This window comes from Amphiura filiformis, chromosome 14 (genome assembly GCF_039555335.1).
Source record: "Amphiura filiformis chromosome 14, Afil_fr2py, whole genome shotgun sequence".
NCBI classification, from domain to species: Eukaryota; Metazoa; Echinodermata; class Ophiuroidea; order Amphilepidida; family Amphiuridae; genus Amphiura; species Amphiura filiformis.
The window spans coordinates 569,851-579,223 of NC_092641.1; positions in this window are offsets into that span (position 1 = coordinate 569,851).

Here is a 9,373-nt window from a genome sequence, read left to right on the forward strand (position 1 = left end):
CAATGGACTACTTGAAGACAAAGCATCCAGACATAGGATTCGCTGTGCTTGGGGATTTCAATAGAATGAATGTCAACAATGTTTTGCATGCTCATGACTTAAAGCAATTAGTTACCTTTCCCACCCGTGGTGAAGCAATTTTAGATTTAATTATGACCAACATAAGTTCTTATTTTGAAAACCCCCTTGATGTGAGTCCCATCGGTAAGAGTGATCACACATGCATTGTCTGGAAGCCGAATAAGATGTATTGCCAAGATAAAGCTAAAACCGTCACTAAAAAGGTTCGTCCCATGAAAGACTCTCAAATTAGAGAGTTCGGTAGTTGGGTTCAGAGTCAAACCTGGGATAATGTCACCAATGCCCAAGGCACTCAAGACAAGGCTGATACACTTTACGGCTATCTAGACAATGCGGTCGAGTCATTCTTTCCAATGAAGACTATTAAAATACATAGCAACAACAAACCATGGGTAAATTCCAAAATTCCAAAATTAATTGAGCTACGACAAAGAGCCTTCACACCGCAAAGAACTACAGAATGGCGTCGATTACGTAATCGTGTTTAGCGGGAGATTTTCAAAGCAAAGACTAATTATTACGCAAATCGTGTCCGTCATTTGCAAAAGACTGACCCACGCAAATGGCACCAGCAGGTCAAACTCATGACTAATAATAAAAAATCTGAAGTCAACATACCCATCCCTGGTTTGGAAGATGGTGACCATGTAGGCATTGCCAATGCCATCAATAACAGATTTGTTTCTGTTTCGGATCATTTGTGCCCTCTCGATATCACTAAGCTCGAGGCCTATCTTCCTGCTCCTACACCGCCACCCACTTTACACGCATGGGATGTATATGCTGAAAAATCAAGCCATCAAAGGCATGTGGACCTGATGGAATATCCCCTAAATTAGTCAAATAATTTTCTTATGAATTAAGTACCCCTCTTACTGACATGCTCAATTGCTCGTTTACTGAAAGTGTAGTCCCGAAACAGTGGAAAAGAGCTGTGGTTGTTCCCATCCCTAAGACACACCCACCTAGGGAAGACAAATTACGCCCTGTCTCCCTGACTGATTGTTTTGCCAAAGTCAGTGAGAGTTTTATTACCAACTGGGTGCTTCAGGATGTTTCAGAGAAAATAGACACTCGACAATTTGGTAATGTTAAGGGGGTGTCTACTGCCCACTACCTCGTTAGTCTTTTACATTTCCTACATACAGGTGCTGATGTTATCAACAACATTGGTACGGTGGTCCTCACTGACTTCTCAAAAGCGTTCGATATGGTTGACCACACTCTCATGATTGAGAAGTTTGTTCATTTGGGAGTCAGGGGGGCCATCGTAAGATGGTTGTGTGATTTCATCAACGAGTGTGTACAATGTGTTAAATACAATCAGTCACTCTCAGATTTTAAAGTTTTGAAAGGGGGGCTCCCACAGGGAACAAAAGTTGGTCCTCTGGGATTTCAAGCCATAATTAATGATGCTGCCACTAATATTGCCCCAAATACAAAATGTTGGAAATATGTGGATGACCTGACACTTGCTGAGAATCACACTCATTCCACGTCTGGCAAGCTCCAAGAGGTTTTAGATGATTTTTCGCAATGGACCAGTGACAATAAATTGAGTTAGCTTGAAATTCCCTTGGACAAGGAACTCACTGCTAATTTGTCTCGTTGTAACCCGTACGAAACTCGGGGAGCTGATCCTGGTTGCGATGGTTATTTGTGGTATGTCTAGGGTGTGCGCTCTTGAAGCAGCAAAGTCCCTGAATTGTTGTTTAATGGTTTATGGAATGATGTGGGGCCATAGTGGTCAGCGACAACCTGTAAAGTGTGCTGAGGCTTGTGGATCAACGTCTAGGCGTTGTGCCTGTGCGTAGCGCACTATAAATCACTGCGCTGTTTTTTTTCTTGTTTTTTTTTAATCCCATCAAGTGTCAGGCCCTCCAGGTGTGCTTTAAAAGAGATGTGCCTCATCCATCTGCCTTGGGGATTAATAACACACCCCTTAAATATGTTAATGATGCAAAAATCCTTGGCATCTGGGTTCAAAATAATCTTAAACGGGACAAAAACATCATGGAAATTACTAAAAAGGCCAACCGCAGGCTGTACATGCTGCGCATGTTAAAAAAGTTCGGTTTTGTATCCCATTAGTTTCTTTCTTTCTTCTTCTTCTTCTTCTTCTTCTTCTGTTTTGTTTCTTACAGGATCGTCTTGTTTTCCACCGATTTTGACCTAACTCCTAACCAGTGTCTATGGGGTGTAAAAATAATTGGGATCAAAGGTCATTTAGAGGTTATTTCAATTAAAAGACTTATATCCTTCAAATTCGACATGTATGCACAGGATAGCAGCCGGCAAGCCTACACGTGGTAGCGCGCAATGATCGAGGGCTTTTATTACACAGCCGAGAGCTGTGTTTTGTTTCTTACAGGATCGTCTTGCTTTCTTCTGTCGACCTTTATATTTGCTCTAGCACTGACATGCTTCCACTGATTTTGACCTAACTTGGTCACAACTATCATTGACCATGCCCCTACATGTCACATGAAATTTGTGGGGTCAGAGGTCACGTGATTTTAACTCAAAATGCTTCTTCTCCCACAGATTACGTAGGACAGTGACGCCACTTGCACACATGCATTGTTATTACCCAGTGTCTATGGGGTCCTCACAGATTAAGGGTCAAAGGTTATTAAGGGGTCATTTCCGGTATAAAACGAAAAACCTTCAAAAATTTTATTTGCTAAGAAAAACATGGGCCAGGAACGGTATGTTCATAAATGAATTGCGGTTATCCAATGTATATGTGGTATTTTTTAAATTGGGGTCAAAGGTCATTAATGGGTCACTTCCGGAATAAAACGAAATACCTTTAAAATGCTTATTCTCCCACAAATTACATAGGAGACTGATGCCACTTGCACACATGCATTGCTAATACCTAGTGTCTATGGGGTCCTCACATATTTGGGGTCAACGGTCATTAAGGGGTCATTTCCGGTATAAAACGAAAAACCTTCAAAAGATTTTATTTGCTAAGAAAAACATGGGCCAGTAACGGTATGTTCATAAATGAATTGCGGTTATCCAATGTATATGTGGTATTTTTTTAATTGGGATCAAAGGTCATTAAGGGGTCACTTCCGGAATAAAACGAAATACCTTTAAAATGCTTCTTCTCCCACAAATTACATAGGAGACTGATGCCACTTGCACACATGCATTACTAATACCTAGTGTCTATGGGGTCCTCACAGATTTGGGGTCAAAGGTCATTAAGGGGTCATTTTTGGTATAAAACGAAAAACCTTCAAAAGATTTTATTTGCTAAGAAAAACATGGGCCAGTAACGGTATGTTCATAAATGAATTGTGGTTATCCAATGTATGTGTGGTATTTTTTAATTGGGGTCAAAGGTCATTAGGGGTCACTTCCGGAATAAAACGAAATACCTTTAAAATGCTTCTTCTCCCACAAATTACATAGGAGACTGATGCCACTTGCACACATGCATTACTATTACCCAGTGTCTATGGGGTCCTCACAGATTTGGGGTCAAAGGTCATTAAGGGGTCATTTTTGGTATAAAACGAAAAACCTTCAAAAGATTTTATTTGCTAAGAAAAACATGGGCCAGTAACGGTATGTTCATAAATGAATTGCGGTTATCCAATGTATATGTGGTATTTTTTTAATTGGGGTCAAAGGTCATTAAGGGGCCACTTCCGGAATAAAACGAAATACCTTTAAAATGCTTCTTCTCTCACAAATTACATAGGAGACTGATGCCACTTGAACACATGCATTGTTAATACCCAGTGTCTATGGGATCCTCACAGATTTTGGGTCAAAGGTCATAAAGGGTTCACTTCCGTTATAAAATGAAATACCTTCAAACATTTTATTAACCAAGAAAAAACATAGCATTGTTACGGTATGTTTATACATGAATTGTTATTACCCAGTGTATGCGTGATAATTTTTTATTTTGGGTCAAAGGTTATTAAGGGGTCACTTCCAGTCTGAAACGAAATTCCTGCAAAATGCCTCTTCGGGCACAAATACCAGAGTGATGCCACGTGCACACATGCATTGACATTCGCCAATGTCAATGGGGTGTTCAGAGATTTTGGGGTCAAAGGTCATGAAGGGTCATACAACGGCTGTGTTCGTGGTCTTAGACCACAGTTATGTACATGTCTAGTTTTTTCTTTCTTCTGTCGACCTTTATATTTGCTCTAGCACTGACATGCTTACACCAATTTTAAATTAACTTGGTCACAACTATCACTGACCATGCTCCTACTTGTCACATGAAACGTGTGAGGTCAAAGGTCACGTAGGGGTCATAGTGGTCAAAAACGTGATTTCAACTCAAAATGCTTCTTCTCCAACAGATTACGTTGGACAGTGACGCCACTTGCACACATGTATTCTTATTACCCAGTGTCTATAGGGTCCTCACAGCTTTGGGGTCAAAGGTCATTAAGGGGTCACTTCCGGTATAAAACGAAAAACCTTCACAGATGTTTATTTGCTAAGAAAAACATGGGCCAGTAACGGTATGTTCATAAATGAAATGTGATTATCCAATGTATATGTGTATTTTTTAAATTGGGGTCAAAGGTCATTAAGGAGTCACTTCCGGGATAAAACGAAATACCTTTAAAATGCTTCTTCTCCCACTAATTACATAGGAGACTGATGCCACTTGCACACATGCATTGTTAATACCCAGTGTATATGGGGTCCTCACAGATTTTGGGTCAAAGGTCTTTAAGGGGTCACTTCCGTTATAAAATGAAATACCTTCAGACATTTTATTAACCAAGAAAAAACATAGCATTGTAACGGTATGTTTATACATGAATTGTTATTACCCAGTGTATGCGTGGTAATTTTTTTTATTTGGGGTCAAAGGTTATTAAGGGGTCACTTCCATAGACCACAGTTATGTACATGTCTAGTCTTTCTTCTTTCTTCTGTCGACCTTTATATTTGCTCTAGCACTGACATGCTTACACTAATTTTGACCTTACTTGGTCACAACTATTATTGACCATGCTCCTATATGTCACATGAAACTTGTGAAGTCAAAGGTCACGTCGGGGTCATAGGGGTCAAAAACGTGATTTCAACTCAAAATGCTTCTTCTCTCACAAATTACGTAGGAGTGACGCCACTCGCACACATGCATTGCTATTACCCAGTGTCTATGGGATCCTCACATATTTGGAGTCAAAGGTCATTAAGGGGTCATTTCCGGTATAAAACGAAAAACCTTCAAAAAATTTTATTTGCTAAGAAAAACATGGGCCAGTAACGGTATGTTCATAAATGAATTGTGGTTATTCATTGTATTGGGGTCAAAGGTCATTAAGGGGCCACTTCCGGAATAAAACGAAATACCTTTAAAATGCTTCTTCTCTCCACAAATTACATAGGAGACTGATGCCACTTGCACACATGCATTGTTAATACCCAGTGTCTATGGGGTCCTCACAGATTTTGGGTGAAAGGTCATGAAGGGGTCACTTTGCTTCTTGAAGTCACATTGGATTCAATGTGGTGTCATAATGTGCAGGATTAGCTAGTGCATCTATTAAAAAAACCAATTTACCCCAATATTGTTATGTTCAGTTTGGGAATTGTGATTATTTTTCCAACTGTAAGGATACTTTATTGGCGCAGTATAGTTCAGAACATCCAAGTGGAGAAAAATACATTTCTTGGAGTCAAAAAATTCTTCAATATCTAACGACCCCCCTGAAAACCCCATGTCCCGATGCCACGCACCGAATTTTCGTGATTTTGTAGTATTTTTGTGAGCAAGTGTGGGAAGTGAAAATTACCATTGACTGGGGTAAATATCATGTCTAAGAAGGTTTAAATGTTTAAAACCACTTCTAAAGTCAATTTTATGGAATAATTCAAAAAATTGTGTCAAAAAATTGCTGTCCCGTGGTTTTGCATCATTGCCGTCACATTGGCATCAAAACGGCTGGAGGTTAAGACCAAATATCAGAAGTCAATAATTTGACCCCGTACGCTGCCGTTTACAAACGACGAAAAACATCAACCCGGAATAGCTGCACATTGGCAATCTTTTCCTGCCGATTTTGAGGGTATCTTCAAGTATACAGGCGCGTACCTTTATTCAACATCATCTCCAAACGTTTCTGATCAATTTGATATAAGTGTTATTGTTGGATTTTTCCAGAAAATAATGATGATTGAATATGTCCCACAAGCTGTTGTGGTTATATGTAACGCGTGGGTAAGCTTAACCCTGCTATTAACAGTAAGCAATGTCTGAACCATCATCTCCGCTACGTCAGTTGGCGTCACAATTTGCCTTATAGATACCGTGGCGGAGATGATTCTCTATAGGAATTCGTGTAGAAATATCATCTCCGTCACATCACCATCAACTCAATCACAGCAATGTCATCTCCATCACCATTGTTGTTGACTTTTTTTTTACCTTTGACCCAGACAACCTGGAATTTACTATTTGGAAATGTAATTGATATTGATATTTTCAAGTAGTGTGAAAACATTACTGAAATCAAATTTATCGGTGCAATTATGACGGAGATGATGGAATTTACTATTTGGAAATGTAATTGATATTGTATGAGTTTACTATGTCAGTATAAATTTATTTAGTTATTTCAAGCAAAATTATGAATATACTTAAGTTTGTATTAACAAATACCAACAGAAAAAATACCAACGCGGGCGCCCCTAAAGATTGCGCCAAATATTGTTTTCATGCACTGGAGACTTACATCCTTACAGATATGTAAAGGAAACATTTTAATAATCATTTTCAAATTCATATTTGCCTATCTTCCAATAGTTCACCTTTTCAGAGAATTACCCGAATACAATGCAAGAGTTAAAGACATGTGCAAACTTGGAAACTGGACTTATATTGACAATAACTGTATTCAGATTTTACATCTTGCGCGCGATGGTCTTCATCTTGATAAGCCTGGAACTGTATTACTTGCGCGGAACTATATGTCAACACTTCGCAATTTGAATTTTCACATGGAAGCAAGTCAGACAGTGAAATAGACTTTTATTCTTATGTTGGTACTACAAATTCAAGTGTACATAAAACCTTTAAAAACTCTGTAAGTGTATCCTCTATTGATCATGTTAATATATGTAATTCAAACTTAAGTACTTGCCATGTCCAGAAGGATGACAATAAGCACTTGAACTCAAGTGGGTCTAGTAGCAAACCTAATCAATATGATGATTCATCAGGTTGTGGAGTATTTAGTGGAACATGCACCAAGGATAAAAATGTATATAAGAAAAGATCTTCTAAAAACTTTATTAAATGTGGTGAATGTACTTGTAAAATTGAAAACTGTAAATATATTGTATGTAATAACTGTAACCTTGATTTCCATGTATCCTGCACTGATATGAATTCTTCCGGTGACAGCAATGATTCTTGGATCTGTAATCAGTGCTTTTTTAAAATGTGCAATAATGAGCTCCCATTCAATGAAGGTTTTATTGATTATAAATTTTATACTTCTAAAGGTTTTAAAATGGCTCATGTCAACATTAGAAGTCTGCATTATAAAGTTGATCATATCAGAGTTTTACTTGATGAAAATAACATTGACATTTATGTTTAACTGAAACATGGCTAAATAATGATATAGGCAATGGTGAGGTTCACATAGATGGTTACAATATTAGTAGATTTGACAGATTTGATTTAAATGGTGGTGGGAATTTATGCTATATAAAAGATGGTATTGTTTTCAAAGAAAAGTCTGATTTGCAAAGTAATGTTGAAGCTCACTGGATAGAGGTAAATCTGCCCTGCACCAAGCCTATCCTACTTGGCACAGTATACCGCCCACCTAACTCAACAGCAGATTACTTGGACAAATTAGACTTGATTTTTCAAAATAATACTTCTCTTTATGATGATGTTATTATTGTTGGGGATTTTAATGTTGATGTAAATAAACAATGTAATGCAAGTAAGATCAAGAAACTGACCACACACAGTAACCTTTGTCAATTAATTAATGATTTTACAAGAATCACTGAGTCTACTAAAACTATCATTGACTTGGCATTTGTATCAAAACAGGACAAAGTATCATGTTCAGGTGTACATAGCTCTGGACTTTCTGACCATTCATTGATATATGTTATTCGTAAAAACAAAAAGGTTAAGGTTCCTCTGAAGGTTATTAAAGCTAGGTGTTTCAAGAATTTCAATGAGCATAATTTTGTGGAAACAATTAAGAAGACTAATTGGGATAAGGTACTAAAATGTGATGATGTAGATAATGCCTATAATAATTTTCAAGATATGTTTGATCAAGCATGTGATTTACATTGTCCAGTAAAAGAAAAAAGGGTCAAAGGCTTGTATCCTGATTGGATTAAAACTTTCTAAAGATAGGGACCATTTTTTCAGAAAAGCTCACAAAACTAATGACTCTCAGGATTGGAAAATGGCTAGACAACTTCGCAATCAAGTAAATAAATTAAATAAGAATCTGAAAAAACCTACTGTGCAGATGCAATTAATAGTAATGTAAATGATTCAAAGAAGCTTTGGGGTACTATAAGAAAATTAATTCCCAAAAATGTTTCCAAAGTTACTAATGTTCAAACTAATGATGGCATTACGTGCAATGATAAAGAAACTGCTAATCAGTTTAATGATTATTTTACGTCTATTGGAAATACCTTGGCTGATAAATTTAAGTGTAGTAATTATAGTAACAATAATTCTGATGTGAGTTATGAGCATGATGATTTTGAATTTGATTTTGTAGAACCTGAATTTGTTTTTAAACAGAGTTGTAATTTCTCCAATAATAAGTCTACAGGTATTTGTAATGTTAGTACTAAACTTTTGAAACTTGCTGCACCGATTATTTGTCATCCCCTTGCATATATTTGTAATCTTTCTATGTTCACATCCACTTTTCCTAATGAATGGAAAAAGGCAAAGGTTACACCTATATACAAGGAGGGTGACAGAAGTGATGTCAGCAACTTTAGACCTATCTCGGTTTTACCCATTATTTCTAAGATCTTAGAACGTGCTGTACATGACCAACTGTATAATTATCTAACATGTAACAATATTTTAAATCCATGTCAATCAGGCTTTAGACGTAATCATAGTACTAATACTACTCTATCAGATGTGACAGATCACATATCAAATAACATGAATAATGGCAAAGTTACAGGTTCAATCTTTTTAGATTTAAAGAAGGCCTTTGATACTGTTAACCATGACCTTCTTATTCAAAAACTTAGTTCATATGGTATCAAAGGTAAGGCTCTTATCTGG